Here is a 21,591-nt window from a genome sequence, read left to right on the forward strand (position 1 = left end):
TAGTCACAGACCGTTCACAAAAGTACGTCTTACGTGCACCAAATACCGGGCCAAAAATTCCCCGGTACAAAACCAAATCGAACAAATCTTTGCCTCCAGATCCAGAAACCAAATTGGGCAAGGGAATTCGTATACTCACTCAGGTATCCCAGAGATCTCGATCAGAATGCCAGAATGTGTGTCTGGCTTCCTCAGAAACCAAAAATTTTGCACAGGCAGCCTTTAACCTCCCGGATACCCTGACTCACGTCTGAAGCCCCCTGGGCGAGCCCAAAAAGGCGGCTCGCTGCGCACTCCCCGTGGCGGCAGGGACGATCTTGTCACTGGGTTCCGGGTGGTCCAGAAGACGTCCCATTTGGGTCGCCAATTGATGCATAAACTGCGGTTTGTTTCTCTGGAGGCTCGCAAAGAATCACAGACACACAGTCATCAGTCGGCACAAAAGGTTGTATTTGTTTGCAAACAAGGTCAGAGAGGGGCATCGATGCCCAAATCAGCTTCTGACCAACTAATTGTGTTTGCAAGCGGAAATTATCTTCTCTCTCCTGAGCACGTGTGCAGACACCGGAACTCTTACAGCTACTTCTGTTTCATACAAGCATACATGTAGTTACATCATTACATACATCACATGTATAGTATAATTAGCTACTTAAGTATGCAGGGCGGAGAGGTAAATATGCATCAGCTAATTAAGCATGCTCAAAGACCACAACAGTTCACCAAAAGTTTACACTTCAAGGCCACAGATAATTGAATTTTGGCTCCTGCAATCCGCATGAGAAAGACTAAGGCGGGTGAGGGGGAGAGACTGCAATCAGCATAAGAAAGGCTGAGGCAGGACTGGGAAAGAAAGGAGTCTTTGGCAGTATTTCTTTCTTATCAGGTGCAAGATGCAAGCTGTGCATTTCTAACAATATTCTATTTCTAACAACTCAATCAATTAAGATCAAGGCAGGGCAGGTGAGTAAGCAGGCGGTTAGCCCAGAACAGGAGGGCAGAGCCACCAATAGAAAAGTTCCAGCAGAGATACTCCTGTCACAATGCCCTTCAACATTAGCCAGATGCTTGCACTGAAACTCATGGGTCTGTACATCCAGTGTCATCTCCAGGGATCCTGGATTATGGTTTTCTCTGATAAAAAAAAAAAATCTCCAACTTTTGGGTTAAAAAAAGTAACCCAAAATCCACATTGCTCCACGATTAAAATGAAGCACCACTAATACATAGATATCTGTATAATGGTGTTTCATTTTGATCATGGAAAAATGTGGCTTTAGGATTCCTTTTTTTAACCTGGAAATTTGACCTTTTTTTTAATGAGAGAAAACCAAGATCCATGGGACTCATCTCTCAGCATACAGTTTGATTATGATTTGTGAGTCATTCTGCACTTTAGGAAATATTTGGTTATGCAACTGGGAAACTGCTTCATAGTGCAGGGGTGACAAACATGTGGCCTGTGGGATGCATCAGGATGGCTCTATTAAATCCCACAGGCTACTGCCAAACAACAAAAAGTTAGGGTCAGGGCCAGGATGGGACTGGGTTATTGCAGAACTTGGACCCCTTGGACTCTAGTTGATATGGCAATTGGAGAAAGGAGGCAAGTGATGGCTGATGCCACCCTGGTTGCCCCATGGCCACTTAGCTCATTGCTAGGGCCACTGCCTACACACTTGCCGTATGTTCTCTGTTACTAGCTACACGACATGTCCTGTGTCAGTGCCAGAGCTGCTGCTGCTGCTGTGTACCCTGGGACACAGCCAGAGGTGGAGGCCTCACCAGTGCCAAATGGAGTGAAAGAATCACTTCCCTTGATTTGCAGGTGACACTCCTGTTCGTACAACCCACAATGCTGTTGGCTTCTTGGCAATAAGAGCACACTGCTGTCTTACATTCAGCTTATTGTCCACTGTACCCCCAGGTCCATCTCTATAGTATTGCAGCCTAGCCAGTCATTCCCTAGTCTGTATTTTTACATGCAAGTATTCTATCCCAAGTGCAGGACTTCTCACTTGTCCGTGTTGAATTTCGTCTGATTGGTCCTTTGCCATTTGTCCAGTTTATCCAAGTCATTCTGGATCATAGTCCTACCCTCCAGAGTGCCTGCAACTTCACTCAACTTGGTGTCATCTGCAAACTTTATAAGCATGCACACAATCCCATTGTCCAAATCACTACTGTACACAGAAAAGTGATCCAAAGGCTCTTTGTGGGACAGTTCTCCCTTGTGAAAAATGCACTGGCATGGATCTCAGTAGACCTATGTGATGACTCCAGCTGTCCTGTGACAAGGAAGAAAGTGTCCTGCATTTGTGCAGAGGTTAAACTACGTGATTTTGAAGTTATCTCCAACTTTGTGATTCCAGGACTGGCAAGAGCACATTTCTCAGAGCACCTAAGACAAAAGGAGACTTTATTATCTAGAGAATTGTGAGAGCCCCTATGCCTGGACACAGGAGCTAATGATGGTGCCTAGGCCTGTGCTGCACCTTCCAAAAGGGCTGTGCACCAGCCTAGGGGCTTGGGAATTTCAGCACAGCTGGAAAGCAGTGATCGTGTGTCCTAAGCTGTGCAGTGCAGAACTGGGTGGGGGGAAAGAATAGGTCCCTTAGTTATGGTTCTCACTAATCCTCCTCTATAAGCTGCTGGCTCAGTTCAATTCAGGCCCCAAGTAGCTGGCAGGGGTAAATTAATCTCCTAAGTCTTCATGCACACCCTGGAAGCCTGGAAGCACCCCTCAACCATGGCAAATAAATTTCCCAAGGAATTACAGAAGGCAGCTGCCTTTTGTACCTGTGTGTCCCTGACCTTCAGCTTGCTGTCCTGAAACTGGGCTTTGACCTTGGCTTCCTCTTTGGTATACCTCTAATGTAGCATAGGTCATTTGTATAGATTGTGTACACCCCAGACAACACTAATGCAGCCAGTGCTGTGTTGCAGAAATGGCTGCGGTTCATTTCTTGGGAGGCGAAGAACTCTCAGTCTCAGACACATTCTATTAGCAACACAAAAGGTATATTTGCAAATAGGGCTGGAGCGGAAACAAAGGATCACTCCAACCGCTGAGGACAACTCTCAGCTGGCTTTTATCCTCTCTCTCCTGAGCACGTGTGCAGAAGCAGGAACTCTTACATCTCATTTCCGGTTCATACAAACATATATGAAATGACGTCACGTCATCCGTCGCATGTGCATTATAATTAACTACTTAAGTATGCGGGGCGGATAGGCTTATATGCATTAGCTAATTACGCCTGCTCAGAAAGTACTTTAGGTTACCAAAAGTTCAAACCTTCTCTGCCCCAAGGACAGGACCATAAAAATTGCAATTTACTCTTATCTGCATGAGAACGCTAAGGAGTATGTGCTTTACTGTAACAAAGAGATAGTAAATTTGCAAAACAAAGAGAGAGTGATACCTTAATACAAAGAGCCCTTAGTAGCTTCTCCTCCAACCTCCTCCTCCCACCAGGGAGAGCTGGCAGCTGTGCTGTTCTAACAACACTATTCATAATGCATTTTCAATAATATTTCTAACAGCTGGGTGAGGATCAAGTGGATCTGTGGCAGGATCAACTCACATGCATAGGGAGACCCACTTCCACCAAGTCATCCTCAGTGCTCTGCAGATGCTGCACGAAGTGAGAGATGTTTGCTTTGTTGTGCAGATAGGCACAGAAAGATGAAGATGAGAGTGAGGGAAGAACTGGATGGTCCAAATTCTGGGTTCCACATTTTTAAAATGACATAGAGAAGTTACAGAGGGTCCAGAGGTGAACGATAAGCATGAAAAAGGGCTTGGAAAGCAAGTCATATGAGGAGAGGCTGAAGGAGCTGTGCATGTTCAGCTTGCAGAAAAGGCACTTAAGAGGGGACATGATAGCAGTCTTCAAATACTTGAAGAGCTGCCAGAAAGAGGAGGGAAAGCACCTTTTTTCTCTTTTTGCAGAGAGTAGGATGCAGACTCATGGCTTGGAGTTGCATCAAAGTAAGTTTAGGTTTGATATCAGGAAAAACATCTTTACTGTTAGAACAGTGAGGCATTGGGAAAGACACCTAGGGAAGTTGTGGACTTGCCATCACTGGAAGAGTTCACGGAAAGGTTGGACTGAAAAGGAATAGGAGCAGAGACCAATGATTCAAGGATGATCAAGGCATAGCTATACCTAGGTTCCACTATAAGTATTTCCCATGCTTCTGGGCTTTGCTGGTTGCCACATGGGCCTGGTAGGGAACACTTCCCCTCCTGCTGCTGCATATGCCAAAGTTTCTTTAAGCCTCCCTCAGAAGCATTGTAACCAAGGCTGGGGATTTTGACTGGGGTGTGTCAATGCTTCCGCTAGGAGAAAAGCTGGAGGTTCCTGGCTGGAGAGCCTTGCCCCTCTGCTCAAAGTCAGACTAATCACCAATATTTGGGGTCAAAAAATAATTTTACCCCATGGTCCAATTGGTATGGAGGTAAGGGCAGGAGCTTTAGGGGATGGTTAGGAAGCTCCTGGTCCTGGGCATGACCTAAAACTGCTCCCTGCTGGGAGTGGGTAGTCTGGTGGGGCTCCTAGTGGCACAGGAGCCCCCAGGAAATGCCAGACCAGTTATCATCCTGGTGAAAGGTGGGTAGGGATGCCTTAACCCTAGCCCTCACCTTCATGTGGGTCACATAACACCGGAGGTAGTTGGGGCCAGGAATGGCTGAGGCCACCTGAGCCCTGTGGGGTGCAAAACCCTGAAGAAAGGTAGTTGGGGCCAGGCATGGCTATAGCCACCTGAGCCCACCAGGGAGGGAAGCCCCATGGCCCCAAGTGAGGGGGCAGTGTGGAGCCCCAAGTGAGGGGGTGGGGGAGAGATGAGGAACCCCAGTGAAGCAGGGGGTGGGAACCAGAGAGCTGAGAGCCCAGTATGTTTATATATATATGTTTATATATATATATATAGAGAGAGAGAGAGAGCACAATGACATGCTGCTCGAGGAGGGGGAGTGAGTGGCCCCGTGAGACCCTGGAACACCAATCATGGTGTGAGTTACCCTAGCTCCCACAGCCAGGTGGGTGAACCACTAGGAGGGCCAGAAGGCAGACCCAGGAGTGAGAGTGGGCCTAGAGGCTCAGAGGCCTGATGTAGAGTACCCTCGACTGGTCATTGCTGGGGCCAGGACCAGAACAGTCAGAAAAGCCAAGGGCCCACTGCAAGGGGCAGCCAGAGCTGAAGCCCTGAGGTCCCGACTGGCCTTGGAGGTGAGGCCAGGGCTTGTGTAGCCAAAGGTCCCAGGGGAACCATGCCTGAGAGGGGTGGTTCCCCTGGGAGGTTAGATGAACACCTTGCTGGGGTCGTTTGACCCCAGTCCTCTTTCCTGCCATGGCAGGGGGTCAGATTAGATGATCTACTCAGGTCCCTTCCAACCCTAGAAACTACGAAACTATGAAATAGTTTCATGGAGCTAGGCAGCCTGAATGAAGGGAGGGTAGGCCGCCTGAATGGAGGGATCTAAGAGGGGTCCTGATTAGAGGATTCTGGGGCCCAGTGTAGGGCCGGTGAAATTAACAGCTGGATGCCATCTGCAAGGCTTGGGCTGCGGTGTAGGGGAGGATCAGAGCTGCAGATAGCGTCCCCTGGCAGTGGGGCAGGAATGGGCAGCCTCCTGCCTTACTTAACTTCTTAATTAATTAAGAACAAGGCATGGTGGGTAAGTCAGGTGGGGGGTGTGCTTAAAGGCAAGTGGGGCAACTAGCACTGTGGCTAGGCAGGGAGCCCCACTTTGCCACATCAAGGGAAATCTACCTAACACTTTCAAAAGCCAAATTTGGGAATAAAAATTCTTCGCTGAATACTAGGAATGAAGGACTAAACACTGATATGGATTATTTTTATCCAGCTCCTGAATATCTTACACATAAGGAAGGTGATATTGAGGCCTATCAAAGGTGGGGTAGGGGAGTCAATCTCCAAGTAATCGGATTCAGTTTTTCTGCTGTGTGTCTGCTACCCCTGAAACTTTCTCTCAGCCCCCTCCCCTATGCTGTGCTTCACTTGCTGTACCTGGCTTCCTAGAATCACAGACCTTCTGAAGAATGTCTTGCATTCAAAGCTTGTCTAAATTTTTCCCATCTACATGGCTGAACCAACAAAAGATATCACCTAAGAAACCCATGCCTTGTATCATTTCTGGACTATCATGGCTACACCCTCAGTCTTACATTACCCTAGCTCTTAGGGCTTGGATGTGTGTGGGGGGGTATAAGTAAGCATTTCTAGATCTCTGTTCTGTTGTGAGAGTCCATACTAACTAGGTTCCTATGCCAAGACAGAGTTGGTGGCTGAGTCTAGATTACATTAATTTAGAAGGGTAGGATTCAGGCCTTGCTGCTCTGTTTGTTACCAGTAGCTCAGGTAGCTCCCGGCTTACCGGGTTGTTCAGATGAGTAGAAGAAATGGAGACTGAGTCAAGTGTTATGTTGGTGCAGTTGTACAATTGCAATCTATTTTTCAGCAATTGTACACACAGACTCACTTCCCTGGACACAGCAGGGTCACACAGCAGCAGGCAGCTCCCTGCTCACACATGCCCAGCCTGCTCTTCCAGCTAGTCCTGCACCCCAAGAGCTCTGTCCTCTGTTTCCATTCACAGCCTGCCTCACAGTTTCCCAAACACACCCCCTCCCTGCCCTTGCATCTGGCAATCCTCAACCATTTAGGCCAGGCTAGGGAATCCATTGTCTTGGGCACAACAGGAACTACCTTGCTTCCCAGTGAAGCAGGATTTCTTCCCCCCTCCCCCCCACCCCACTTGCCCTGAGGGCAGTGTACTTAGCCCACTAGTGTCTTTTACCAGGCCCATGAGTGCCTGCAGAATGAGGACCCCCTGGATGGCAGTATGTCACCTTCCAGAAACACTACAGACTTGTCATGATTTCACTTGGGAGCCTTAAGCACTGTCAGGATTTGCCAAGGCCTGGTGTGACTGGTCACTTCTACATGAGATGCTACGGAGCCATAGCAATGAGCTATGGTGACATAGCTCATCACTATGGTGATGTAGTGTCGGGAGGCACTAACCATGACCCCAGTGCTACTATACAAAGTGGTTGGAAATGACCCTTGCATTACTGGGACTACACCAACTGTGCGGTGAGATGCATATGTAGATGCACCCACTGAGAGTGGGACTCTGCTGTTATAACCCCTAGAAGCAGATTATTCTGGCCATTGTTCTCTGAAGGGTGGATCTCACCTCCTTGTTTCTCAGGCTGTACACCGTGGGGTTGAGCAGTGGGGTGAAGACCGTGTAGGACACAGCAATGAATTTGTCCTTCTCTGGTGAGTGGATGGATTTGGGCCTCAGGTAGATGATGCCAGCACAGCCATAGTGCACAATTACCACAGTCAAGTGGGCAGCACAGGTGGAGAAGGCCTTGTGCCAGCCCTTTGCCGAGAAGATCTTGAGGATGACAGTGAGGATGAGGATGTAGGAGGTCAGGATCAATAGTAGTGCCATAATGAGGAACAGCATGCCAGTGATGACCACTCCTTCTGGGAGTGCAGGCCAGCTTCAGCACCGGGGAGATGTCACAGAAGAAATGGTCAATTATGCTGGTGTTGCAGTATGGCAGGTGAAATATGAGAGAAATTTCTACAGTTGAATACAGCAAGCTACCCAAGAAGCAGGCAGCCACCAGTCTAGCACAGACACATGGGTTCATCAGCACTGGGTAGTGCAGGGGGTGGCAGATGACCACATAGCAAACATAGCCCATCACTGCCAGCAGGAAGTAGTTGGTACCTGCAAAAGCAACAAAGAAGTACATCTGCAGAGCACAGCCACGCAAGGAGATAGGTCTTCCCCCATACAGCAGAGTGGCCAGCATGTTGGGGATGATGACAAAGGTGTAGCAGGTCTCAGAAAGTGAGGGGGTGAATAGGAAGAAGTAGATGGGAGTGTGCAGGGCACAGTCCAGCCAGATGGTCATTAAGATGAGTACATTGGCCATCAGTGTGACGATGTAGATAAGAAGAAAGACTGTGAATAAGACGAAGCGCAGCTGTGGGGGCAGGGAGAATCCAACCAGGAAGAACTGAGTCACAGAGGTGTTATTGTCCCTTCCCAGGCTGGACTGGAGCTGGTGCTGAGAGGAAAGAAACAGAGATCTAAGGGACTGTCTCCAAGATAGGGGCTGTATGCCCTGCCATGACATTCCTGAACACCCCCTTGCACACTCATAGACTCATAGACATTAGGGCTGGAAGGGACCTCAGAAGATCGAGTCCAGCCCCCCGCCCAAAGGGCAGGAAGTCAGCTGGGGTCATAGGATCCCAGCAAGATAAGCATCCAAATTTCTCTTGAAGGCACTCAATGTAGGTGCATGAACCACCTCTGAGGGCAGGCTGTTCCAGACCTTGGGGGCTTGGACAGTAAAGAAATTCTTCCTTATGTCCAGTCTGAAACGGTCTTGCTGGAGTTTATAACTGTTCGACCTCATCATCCCTTGTGGGGCTCTGGTGAACAAACGTTCCCCCAGATCCTGGTGAACACCCCGATAAACTTATAGGTGGCCACCAGATCACCCCTGAGCCTGTGCTTTTCCAGGCTAAAGAGTCCCATGGCTGTCAGCCTCTCATCATAAGGTCTGTTTTCCTGACCTCTGATCATGCGTGTGGCTCTTCTCTGCACTCTCTCAAGTTTCTCCACATCCTTTTTGAATTGTGGAGCCCAAAACTGGACACAGTACTCCCCAATGCAGCCTCAACAATGTCGAGTACAAGGGGAGAATGCTGTCCTGGGATTTTCTTGAGAACCATCTATGGAGGCAAGCCAGCATTTTGCTTGCTTTACTAGCCACAGCATCACATTGAAGGCTCATGTTCATCTTGTGGTCAGTCATGACCCCCAAGTCCCTTTCATCCGTGGTGCTAGCCAGCGTAGCACTGCCGAGACTATAAGATGCTGCAGGTTTTTCCTCCCAAGGTGGAGAACCTTGCATTTTTCGGTGTTGAACACCATCAGGTTCTCATCTGCCCATTTCCTGAGCCTGTCTAGGTCTGCCTGGATCACCCTCCTGTCCTCAGGTGTGGATGCTTTACCCCAGAGTTTGGTTTCGTTGGTGAACTTGGCCAGTCCGCGTCTAACACCAATGTCCACATCATTAATGAAGATGTTGAACAATATGGATCTAAGGACAGAGCCTTGAGGGACCCCACTGTCAGAGCACACGACGACGATTGACTTCCATCAACCACCACCCTCTGGCTATGATCCCAGAGCCAATTCCCCAGCCAGCAGATTGTGGTGAACCTGAGGCTGCAGTTGGCCAGTTTTGCCAAGAGGTGATCATGGGATACCTATCAAAGGCTTTTTTACATCAAGATATATGACGTCAGTCTCCTCTCCCTTATCCAGGTGATAGGTCACCTGGTCGTAAAAGGAGATAAGATTGGTCAAGCAAGACCTACCTGCAACAAACTCGTGCTGGCTGTCCCTCAGGATGTTGCCATAGGCCAGTCTGTTGAGAATGGTCTCTTTAATAATCTCTTCTAAGACCTTCTCTGGGATAGAAGTCAGGCTGATGGGCCTATAGTTAGCCAGATCCACTTTCCTCCCTTTCTTAAAGATGAGCACCACATTGGCCTTCTTCTAGTCTTCGGGCACTACACCAGAGTTCTCAAAGATCCATGCCAGGGGCTGGGCTATGATACTCGCCAGCTCCTTGAGTACCCTGGGGTGTAGATTGTCAGGGCCAGCTGACTTGAAGGTATCCAGCTTCTCAAGGTGTTCCTTCACGAGGTCAGCATTGATGGAGGGCAGAGGATCTCTCTCACCAGGACCTCCCTGTCCCATGGTAGGCATGGGTGTCCCATGGAACTGATGAAAGACCAACGCAAAGTACCCATTTAATAGGTTGGCTTTTTCCTGGGCGTCGGTTGTCAGTCGTCCCATCTGGTTCAGCACGGGTCCGATGTTGCCCTTGCTTTTCCTTCAGCTCCCCACATATCTAAAAAAGGAATTTTTATTGTCCTTAAAGCCTGCCAAGTTTCAAGGAGATAGATGCAGGAGTTTGGGGGCAACTGTACCCCAAATTATTGAAAGCAAAACTCCTATCACGTCTATGTGTTACAACACACGGGGAGTCAAAACTGCTGGGCTGGTAGCTCTTACTGAGGCCACAAAGCCTGCCAAGTTTCAAGGAGATAGGTGCAGGGGTTTGGGGGGACCTACCCCTCAAGCTGCTGACAAGCAAAATGGGTGCTGTGGGACTGACTGTGTCTGTCTCGGGGCGGGAGGGAGACGCTGCTGCAGGCCTGGCTGCGAAGCTGCTGTGTTCCCAGTTACCAATCAGTCAATCACAATTCGCTCAGGGACCAGCTCCATACACAGGACATAGCTACTACATAACCACTTAATGAGCATCAATTAGCACCTACAAAAACAGGCTAAGGAGGAAAGACTTTTATTAGTAGATGTTTTGGATGGGGAATCCAGTAAAGAGATGACAAAGCTGGGATGGAAATACAAAGCGCCCGAGCGAGGGACTAACAATAGAGGGATGGGGGAGAGGAGGGGAACGCTACTAGGTTACAGGCAATACAATGTTAGCCAACTAAGCCGGGGGGTGGGGGGATGTGGGAAGGGGGAAGGGGAGGGAGGGGGTTTGCGACGCTGAGAGAGAAAGGAGATAGATACACACAAACCCGTTACAATGGGCCACAATTTTGGACGAAGTGGCTCGGTTAAAGCGTCTCAGTCCATAAAGTCCAATCATGGGGTCCTCTTCGGGTGGGGCGGGGTCGTCTGTGGTGGAAGAATCCTCTCAAAGTGAAGCCAAGCGGGGGGGCGGTTCAGGCGGCGGTGCCCTCCGTGTCCAGTCCGGCAGTGGCTCGTCTGGTGGGGTCGGTGTACTGGCGGTGGCTCGTGATGTGCTCCACGTAGATGTCGCGGGACCAACAGATGGTGTCGGACACCATGAGGCAGCGTATCAGCTTGGCGTAGTGGCGGGAGACGCGGCAGGCGTGGAGGACGCTCTCGTTGCCGGGCTCCCAGGCTCCGAGCGTCCCCACGATGAGCACGTCCACCATCACGTCGTAACTGCGGCAGACAATCAACTGCCCCAAGACAGACACAGTCTTGGCACAAGTTTTGCCTGTCAGCAGCTAGGGGAGCAGGGCCACAGAACCCCCTGCACCGATCTCCTCAACAGCTGGCAGGTGTCACAGCAGGGGCCACCATCCCTGCAGCTGTCACTCCGCTGCGCCTTAACTCGTGCAGGGTCACCCATGGCACCAGTTTTGCGTGTCTGCAGCTTGAGGGGCAGTTCCCCCCAAACCCGTGCACTGATCTCCTTGAAACTTGGCATGCTTTGTGGCCTCAGTAGGAGCTACGAGCCCTGCAGTTTTGACCTCCCTGTGTTGTAACACACAGCTGTGACATGAGTTTGGCTTTCAAGAATTTGGGGTACAGTTTCCCCCAAACCCCTTCACTGATCTTCCTGAAACTTGTAAGGTTTCATGCTCTCAGCAGAAGCTACCATCCCTGCAAGTTTCATCCAAATCAGACAAAAAAACAACAAAATTATAGCTATTTCATTGATTCCCCATTATACCCTATGGCCGGATCTCCGAGGTGGCTCCGGATCGGATTGCAGCCATCTGAAGTGGCCAGATCCGAAGCCAGATCGGATCAGATCACTGCTCACTGGCACAGGCCTACACGGCCTACACCGTGACAACAGAGGAATGTTGAATGATATGTGAGCACCTGGGGCAATGATGCATGAGCTTGACCTCATGGCACAATGGAAAAGTACCCTAGTCTCAAACAAAGACTTGCAATCCCTGTAAAAGAAGAGATTTAACAGCGTAAAGGTGGGAACTCACTCTGCAAACTTCACAGAAGCACAGGCACTTCTGTACACCCCGCTTCCAATGGGGGTCTCAGTGTGCCTAGGCTGGCCACCTAGGACAAATATTGAACTTTGATAACTATAACATCTGTAGAAAGGAGAATGAAGGTGTATATGTGTGTGTTGATGTGTATAGTGTTTTAATGTTGTTCTGTTCTCAATAAATGTGGCAAATTGCCTTGTCTCTCCTGGCAGAGGTCCTGCTGGGTTTTTAATATAACATATGCTTCATGCACATTACACTGGGGCCAGGCACATGCTGCCGCCTACATGAGATGGAGCCATCACACTCCAGGCCAGTCAGGACGGGGACAGCTGGGGCTCCTCTGGTAGGGCTGGGGGGCAGGAGGCTGTGGGTCAGGAGTGAGAGCACTGGTGTGTGTGTGTGGGGAGGAAATAGCTGCAGATCAGGAGTGAGGAGCACTGGGGGGGCAGGGGGCTGTGGTTTGGGAGTGCAGGGCACTGGCAGGGCTGGGGTCAGTGGGTCAGGAGCAAGGAGCAGCAGCAGGATGGAGGGTGGGCTGTGGCTTGGCATTGAGGGGCAACAGAATGGGCAAAGGCAGGGCACCAGCATATCACTGCCCCCCCTGCATGACAAGACTACAGTTCCCAGCATCCCCCAGCTGTCTGGGCTTAGCACAGTTTCCATGGGGACCCCTGACTAACGCAAGGTCCTCTCAGGGATTCCAGGTCCTTTCTCTGTCAAGCCAATGTTTCTTTCAAGGGAAGAGTTTCTTAACACTTGTATGTATGCTTCTTACCAATTGCTCAGGTGCAAAAAAATTACATATTCCCATGTCTGTCTGTCTGCCTGCCTTCTTTTTCAGTGAAGAAGCAAAAATGCCTTTCGGGGGGGGGGGGGCAGGGGGAGGGCAAAACCCCCTCAGTTTCTCTGAAGAGACAGAGCTTGGCCTCATAAGGTGCTAATTGCCCTCTTTGAAATGTAAAATCTTTTCACAAAAAGGAAAACAAAACCTGTTCAGTCAGAGGCAGTGGCGACATGTAGCGGGTGCACAGGGGTGCACGTGCACCCCCTGAGAGCACTGGTGCACCCCCTGACAGCCAGTGTTCCCCACTTAGGTGATGGGCGGGAGCGCTTGTGCGTCCCCTGAGAGCACTGGCCAGGGACTGAGGTGCCAGGAGAATCACCGCTGACACTCCTGGGCATGCCGCTAGCACTTCCCGGTTGGTGCAATCAGCCAGGGGGACCCCCCCCCCCTCCAGTCACTGACTGGCCCATGCAGGTGGCAAATGGCCCCCTGACTCTGGAGGCACCAGTGCCCATAGTCACGGGGAGGGGAAGAAGGGGTATGTCAGGGGTTGGATGTGCAGGGCACTGGCAGCACCAGGGGGCTGAGGATCAGGAGTGAGAGGCACTAATAAGGGTGTTCAGTCTGAAGACATGCGATGGTGGAGGGATACTAAAATAACACAAGAAATAGTCTTTGCCTATGCTGAGTTGATACTTTTCTTCTTAGTCTTTTGCTGTCCTTGGTTTTGAGAAAGGTAGGAAATGTTGGGTTTCAATGTAGCTACATCAACACAAATTCTCAGGACAATCGTTTGGGTGTCCGGTATCATTTGGAGGGGAGGCAAGCATCAGCATTATGTATGTAGTGATGGCACAAGGCTTGATTGCCACTGATGGAGTAAGCCCCTTACAGCCTGAAGCCATCCCAGCAGAGAAAACAAGGAAGGGCGGTTCTCTGGACAACAGAGAAAGGAGCAGAGACATGCAAACAGAACGAATAGGCTGGCAGAAAAAGCAACAACAAATACACAAGCCCAGTGACTCACTAGCGCTCTCATTACAAAACAATTCAAAAGAAAGAATAGCCGAGGAACAATATGCTGGGGGGAAAAGCAACCTCAGAGCAAAGCTGCCCAAGCCAAGCATGTAAAGAGTTAGCTTACCAATGTCAGAGCCTGACAATAAGGAGGATTTAAAAACACAGTTGTTACTACAAGGAGACTAGCTTCTCTTTTTGCCTTCAGACTGAACAGGAGCAACAACAATTACTTGAAGCGTTAAAGTCAGCAAAAAGCAAACTAGCCAAGAATGGCTTTGAGTCACTGACCCTTGGGTTATGCCCCCAGCACACTTCTGCTGCCATGCTGTGCTGAGGAGCTCATTTATCAGTGCACCCTGCCTGATTTCTTTAAAACAAATAGAGCTTTCACTCATGATCATGGCTCAGCTTTTCTGAGATGTATCAGATGAGTCTTACAAAAAGTGACTAACAGACTTCTACAGAACAGTGGTAAATTTAGAACTCAATGGTGGAAGCCCCTTGCATAAGGTTACCATATTTCTGGGTCCAAAAAAGGACACCTGGCCTCAGGGGGGCAGGGCGAATATGATGGGGGGGGGGCAGTGATATGCCAGTGCAGCACCCCTGCCAATTCTGTGCCCTGCCCCCCTCCCCGCCCCCTGATCCCACCCAAAGACAGGCATTTTCTCTCCTTTGCAAAAAAAGAAGGCACAGACAGTCAGACAGGGGAACGTGCAGTTTTATTACACCTAAGCAACTGGTAAGAAGCGCACACACAAATGTTAAGAAACTCTCCCCTTGGAAGAAACTGGCTTGATGGAGAAAAGACACTGCACAATCCCCAAGACGAGACAGTAATCTGTGGGTCATCCAGAGGTCGCCATGGAAACTGTACCAAAATGAGCCATGATCAGGCTGGACAGCTGGGGGATGCTGGGAACTGTATTCCTGTCACATAGGGTAGGGCAGTGATATGCCAGTGCCCTACCTTTGCCCATTCAGTTACCCCTCAGTGCCAAGCTTCAGCCCTGCTGCTGCCCCTCACTCCCGACCAACAGCCCCCTGCACCCCCAGTCCTGCCAATGCCCTTTGCCCAACCCACAGTCTCCTGCCACTCCCCCCAGCCCTTCCGGAGGGACCCCAGCCATTCCCATTTTGACCAGGCCGGAGTGCAGTGGCTGTGTCTCATGCAGGCAGCAGCAGAAAATGTCCAGCCCCAGTGTGGGCTGGAGGGAAGAGGAGGGGAGGCTTCTGGTACACCCCTACCAGGATGGGGCTGCTGTGCTGCACCAGGCAGCTGGGCCACAGCCCCCTTCCCCCTCCTTCTCCCTGGGCAGTGTTTCCTGACCACTCAGCCCCTGTGAGCATGGGCACAGGCCCCTCTGCTGTCCAGCTGGCCACGCACACAGGACTTAATTTGTTCAAAAGCCCATGGCATGAAAACACAAACATGACACACCAAAATAAACCAATTTAAAATTTTTAAAGCTTGTTAAATTAATGAGGATTAAATGTTGGGGTGTGTACAAGTGACCCCAATGACCTGCTGTTGCTGCCACATCCCTGGCAGAAGGAAGCTAATATCTATTAGCAACTGCAAAGAGATTCCATTGTCTGGGGGTTCGGACAGGGAAAGGAGATGAAGGGTTTAATTTACATCTTATCTTTGTGGTCAATATATCCCCAGAGCTATCAAAAAAGGTACCCTCATCTCAGCTGCTGCAGGAGGCACTGACCTACCAGCATGTCTGGAAATGGCTCCAGAAGGTCTCCCTGACCAGATCTCTGAAGAGACAAGGCAGAATCAGTCACCATGTATGAGCTACTCTGAGAGGACAGTGAGTCCAGAAAAGGAAACAGTCTCTGCATGGTGCATCTGTGCATCGATGATTGAGAGAACAGGAACAGCTTGGTGGGAGGGTCAATGGAGCTGCATCTGTCTGTCCTGAAAGCCAGGATTCTCTCCCTCTTCCAGGCATTGTCATCTCCTCTGCCCCAGCTCCCAGAGGTGTAATGACCTGGAGGGGATGTTGTTTATGTTTATGTTCATGTCAGTGGGCTTGTGGGACCTGGTCTCTGACATGCTCCATCTTCCCAAAGCCCTGCCCATGAGACGCACATGGGAAGTGCAAACGCTGTCTCACTCTGAGGGATGCAGTACCGGGACCATGAAGTAATAATCCCTTTAGTCCCCTCTGAATAGTGGATGCTGAGAGAAGTGCCCTTTGATGGAGGGTGGCACTTCTGCTAGCACTTTGTCCCGAAGCTCAACAGCAGCAGAAGCACGTGTCCCTCCTCCTGCTGCTGACCCAGGACCTGGGGCACTACTGGAGCTTCTTGGAGCCCCAATCTCCAAGCCCTCTTTGTTCCCAGCAGGACACAAGCCCATAACTCCTATAAGAATTTCCTGCCCACCCAGGGCTCTCAGTTTCCCTGTTGCTTTGCATGCATCCTTCCCAGTAATGATTCCTTGGGGCAAAGGGCAGAGAGCTCATGCCCTTTAGCATCATGGAAGGGGCATTCTCTCAGAAGGGGGCACTGGGCTCCATTTCCAATCCATGAATGTGCTATGAAAAGATTTCCTGCTGCAGAGCCTGGAGGCTTCCCTTCCCCTTTGGCAGGAGAGTGCCTTGCTGGCTGGAGAGTACTTGATTTTCTATTGGTCAAGCTACCTTTCTTCTGCAATTGTGCTGTCTGTTAGTCATTTCTGGTAATGTCTCTCTCCTGTTTCACAGCACTCCAGGCTGTTTTAGCTCTAGCTTAAAAAGCTTAACTCAGGTGTGGTAATATTAACTCAGATGTAGAAATGACTGACACTGAAGTATTGGAGGCACTGTCAAGATATCCAATCTGAATGAAATGTACATTTAACTTTAACGATTACAGGACTAATGACACAAGACCGTTTGACTATTTTTGCTTAGTTTGTATTTTTTAAAATTAATATATATTCTAGCAAATTAGTGCACATTCCAATAGTTATATTTGGTTTTGCTTTGATCTTAAACTGAATAATATAATTATAGCTCCCGCTCTCCCAGTATATTAGTAAAGCTTCTAGTTTCTCCTTAACTGGAGAAAAATATGAGTTGTGTTATATAACACCATCTGCACCCCCACTTTCAAAATCTGAGCATTCGCCTGCTTGGGCTGCTCTAAACCCTCAGTGGCTTTAGCCAGTAGGTTTTACAGCAAAAAGAGTGCAGGGGATGGGGCCTAAATTCACTGGTGTTGTGTTGTTTTCAGTTGACAGTTTGCCCATTGTGGCTGCTTGCAGATGTGGAAAGAAAAAAAAAACAGCACTTTACTTTAAACGTAGTGCAATCCTGTGCCAAGCCCTGCACATGCCTAGAAGAGGGCTACACAAGGGTACACAAAGGGCCTGGCTGCCCCCCTCCCTGGCTGTTGGCATCTGGGTATCATGTACACAGGCTACCCAGGCTAAAGCTTGAATGGAAACATTAGTACAGGAATTTTTATGTAAAACAGAAAGAATCCTGTGTCTCCTGTCTGTCATTCGTATCCTCACATCAAAAAGCAGGATTTTTTCCAAAGCTTGGAACAAGCGTTGGGGTTCCCAGGGGTTCTTATCGAGGTTGATTAAGATGTCTTGACTACCAGGAATCCACATGCCCAGGATAGCTTCTCCCAAAGTGTGTATGCGTGGGGAGGAGGGGTGCATGATCAGCAAGGATCCTGGTTTTCCCTGATAAAAAGTCACAAATTATCTGATAAAAAATCACATATTCTCTGATAAAAAACAAAAAAATACTTAATAAAAGTGAAAGGCCCCCCCATGGCCCCCCAGCCCTGCTAGTGCCCCACATCCCCCACACAGCCTCCCTAGTCCTGCTCAAGCCCCTTACTCCCCCCACAACATCCCCTCAATGCCACACATGCAGACACAGACATACACACACACACACACACCACAGCAGGTAGGTGTGTGTGGGGGCACAGGGGAAAGGAAGGGTGTAACTTGCCGTGCCTGTCTGGAACTTCCCACTTAGACTTTTCTGGTTGCCCTGAGCCAACTGCGGTCCTGTAGACTGACACTTTGCCCCAGCACCAGTTACCCAATCCCCTGAAGCTTCTCTCCTGCCACATCTTTGATGGAAATCTTTTTTCTTAGGTACAGCTGTCACTCCCCATTCAGTGGTAACTAGCTAAGGTTGCTTGGTAGCACAAGGATCTTGGGGCTCCACCTCCCCTACACCCCACCTAGCACCAACCTGTTGTTACTTTGGTGTTGTATGGACATAGTGTGCATCAGTTATGGTCCTCATCCTTCCTTGTATTCCTATTGTTGTCTTTCCCAGCCCTCTCCACAGTAGGGCTCCCAGGTCTCCTCTTCTAGCATGTCAATTGACTCTGCTAAATCAGTATGCAGGGGTAGTTCCCCACATGGGGGTTGCCACCACTGGTCTTTCTCTGACTGCACTTGTCCCACAGCCTGCCCTCAGCTGCGGGGGACTTCCTTCCAGTCCCGTTGTTGGACCGGCTCATGGGGCTTTTATTGGTGCCTTGCTGCCCTGCACTTACAAAGTCCATCCATGCCAGCACCAGCTTTTTTTCTGTGTCCCGTCTCTGGGCTCCTGCTGGCTGTGGCGTGGGATGCTGCCAGGTGGATGGTGAGTTTTGTGGTGTAGTGAACCCACCACCACTGTCCTGCTCCTGGGTTCTAGAGGGCTGGGCTGTTACCAGTGTGGCCATTCCCCTCCTGCCATCTTCCCACAGCCCCACATGTTGCAGGGTTACTGACATTGCTGGTGGCACAGTGATCTCACTGCTGCCACCATGCTCCTGCAGCTCGGTGTCCAGTAGCACCGCCAGCAGATTTAATGGTGTGGCACTTTTGCTGTTGCCACCGGATCCCCATGGCTCAGTGTTCTCCTTGCCCCCACCACAAAGGGGTTGGGGGGCCAGATTGAGAATGGGGGAAAAGGAGTGCATCACTGTGCCTGTTCTGCGGGGGGGCGGGCAGGGCAGTGGTGCCCCTCTGCAGGCCACACACGCACCACCTGGCTGAGGAGAAAGGAAGCTTGCACACAGTGGCCACCACCACACCATCCCCGCTGGGGGGGAAGCTGACTGGGGACTGAGGGAGTGAGGATGTGTTGAGGGAAAACATAGAGTGCCTGCTAGCTGGCAGGCATTCCTGGTGGGGCTTTCCCCAACACCTTCCCCTCTCTCATCCTGGGTGGGTGAACAGGTGTGGGGGGGAACAGAGTGCAATCTGAGGAGTGATAGCAGAGGGGCAAGGAGCACTGCTGGCCCCACTTGACACACCATGATGCCACCCTCCCCCCCCACCTTGGCTTATTCTGTTCCCCCTCCCAGGAGCAGGGCCGAGGGGGTGAGGGCAGCAGTGACCCTCTTCAGGCCTCACACACACTGCCCGGCCAGGGGGAAGGGGGGATGCACATGGAAGCCACCACCACAGCACCACCGCCACTGCACCTCATGCTGCTTGCCCGCAGCCAGCAGTGGGAAAGCCACATGGGACACGGTGGTTTGGTAGCAGCTGCCTCATGTGAGCCCCCACTTCTCCCCAGCTGGGTAGACATGTGCAGCTCGCAGAGGGCCACAGTTTCCCTCGCCCCCTGACCCTGCTCCAGGCAAGCAGCGCAGGGCACAGCGGTGACAGTGCAGTGGTGCTGCTATGCGGTGGCTGACACTACCACCACACTGTTGCTAATGCTGGCAGCTGCCTCCACACTGTACCTCCAGTCACACATGGGAGTGGCCACCAGCACCACTGCACCACCACCACCACACCTCGCACTGCTTGCTCAGAGCAGGGGTGATGGCAGCAGTGCCCCTCTGCAGGAGGGTTCGCACGTGGCAGTTGCCACCACACCACCATGCCCTGCATCCCTTGTCGCTTTCCCACCGCTAGCCACAGGCTAGTGGCATGAGGTGTGGCAGTGGTGGTGCAGTGGTGGTGGTGCTTCATGTATAGAGGACAGCCCCTTCTGGGTGAATCTCACAATGCCCTTCACAGTTGGGTCCCTGGGTTCCTGATGGACTGATCCCCTAAACAGGGGAGTAAGTTATCCCAGGTTAGCCCCACCTGTGGTCACACAGTGGGTAGGGGGAATTTGGTCCAAAATTGTGCAAGTCTGTGGACATTAGTGGTCACTGCTCAGCTGCACCGTGCATTAGGCATTGTGGGGCATGGGCTGTGTCAACTTGACTTCCTCTGTTTCTCAGGGACAGGATGCTGTGGGCCCTTGTCAGTTGTGGGGCCTAGAGTAAGAGTGGAAACTTGCACTTTCCTGTCCCCACCACACTGCTGTCCTTCCTTCCATCTGATGAGAATGGGAAAGATCATTTTGGGGCATCATCTCACTAATCTAGTAAGGAGGGTGTTGAACTAGATTCCTATTATGCCAGGCCGTGGGTAGCCAGGTCTGGCCCAGCTCAGAATTGGGAGAAGCCAGGAAGTCAGAGGACAGGAGATCCATCCAGGGAATTGAGTCAGGGATCCAGAAGATCAGGCAGAGCATAAGGTCAGAAGGCTAGCTGGGTTAGGTATCCAGGAAGTCAAGTCAGAGCTGGGCCAGCTATCCAGAGGGCCAGGCCAAACTCAGAGTCTGTGGGCAAGCAGGGTAAGGTATCCAGAGAACCTGCCAGAGTTTGTAGCAGCACAAGCCAAGGTGGCAGCAGCCTATATTCAAGGTTGAGCCTTGCTACCCAGACATTTCCTCTTCTAGGTCAGGGGTTTAGATGGAAAGGGGTAGGAGGTCAGCTGGTGGCAGGGAATGGCTTTGTGGCTCGGCCCAGGTGGATGGTTCTGGCCACCTGTGTCTGCCTCTGTGTTCTGGTGGGGAGGTGGTACACTGGAGTAAGCTGCCATGTTGGACACGTCAAGGATTGGGGGTTTATGGCTATGGCCTGACAGTTCCATGAGGGATGGTGAACAAAGTCTCCAACACCAGAGGAAACAATTCACAGAGGGAAGGACTGGAAGAAGCTACTCCACTCTAGGAAAGAGCCCCAGGACAGCCACAAGCAGTGCAAAGGGAAATGAGTAAGTCAAAAGGTTTCCAATGCATGTATACAAATAGGAGAAGTATGAGGAATAAACAAGATAAGTTGCAGACTGTGAAAAGAACTGTCACTGACTGATATCACAGAGACCAGGTGAGACAGCTCCTGTGAGTGGAATGTCAACATGGAGGGTTATTATCTGTTTTGGAAGAACAGGGCTGAGAGAAAAGGCAGTGGTATTGCCTTGTATATCAAAAACACACATTTGCTCCCTGGTTCAGGAGGAAGAAGACAAGAAAGCAGAATGCATTTAGGTGAGTACTGACCAGGTCCTATGAAGAGATGCAGGGAACCGGGGCTGTTCAGCCTGAGTAAGAAGACTGAGAGGTGACTTGATAGCTGCCTACAAGTCAGGGGTGAACACCAAGATCTGGGGAGCAACTCTTCAGAAAGATACCCCTTGGGAGGATGAGGTCCAATGGGCACAACCTAGTTGAGGGAAAGTTTAGGCCGGACATAAGGAAAAACTTCTTTGCCGTTAGGGTAACTAGAATCTGGAACACACTCCCAGCAGTGGTGCTGCAGTTGCCATCCCTGGAGGTGTTCAAGAGGAGGCTGGACAAGCACCTCGTGGAGCTTGTTTGAGCCCAGTTACCTTCTGCCCATGGCACGGGACCAGAATCGATGATCTTACAGGTCCTTTCCAGTCTTTCTATTCTATGACTCTAACGATTCTATGAAGATGAAAAGTGAAAGATGCAGCACCAATATAGCAGTAGGGATTTATTATAAGCTAAGAAATCAAAAAGAAGAGGTAGAAGAGGCACTCTTCAAAGATGTGACAAATCTACCTAAGAGTTACAAGATGGTATGATGGGAGGTGAAGGATACAACTAGGGGATCATCTTGATCTAGTTTAGATCTTGTCTTGACCA

The 21,591-nt window shown here is 50.4% G+C and overlaps 1 pseudogene; it reads right to left on the reverse strand.

Annotated features, from left to right (window-relative positions):
• Positions 1 to 7,183: 7,183 nt before the first annotated feature.
• LOC149858599 (olfactory receptor 10J5-like) overlaps positions 7,184 to 21,591 on the reverse strand; it is a 36,969-nt pseudogene continuing 22,561 nt past the window's right edge.

The sequence above is a fragment of the Crocodylus siamensis genome, chromosome 8 (assembly GCF_052110815.1).
Source record: "Crocodylus siamensis isolate JL-2025a chromosome 8, ASM5211081v1, whole genome shotgun sequence".
In the NCBI taxonomy this organism is placed as follows: Eukaryota; Metazoa; Chordata; order Crocodylia; family Crocodylidae; genus Crocodylus; species Crocodylus siamensis.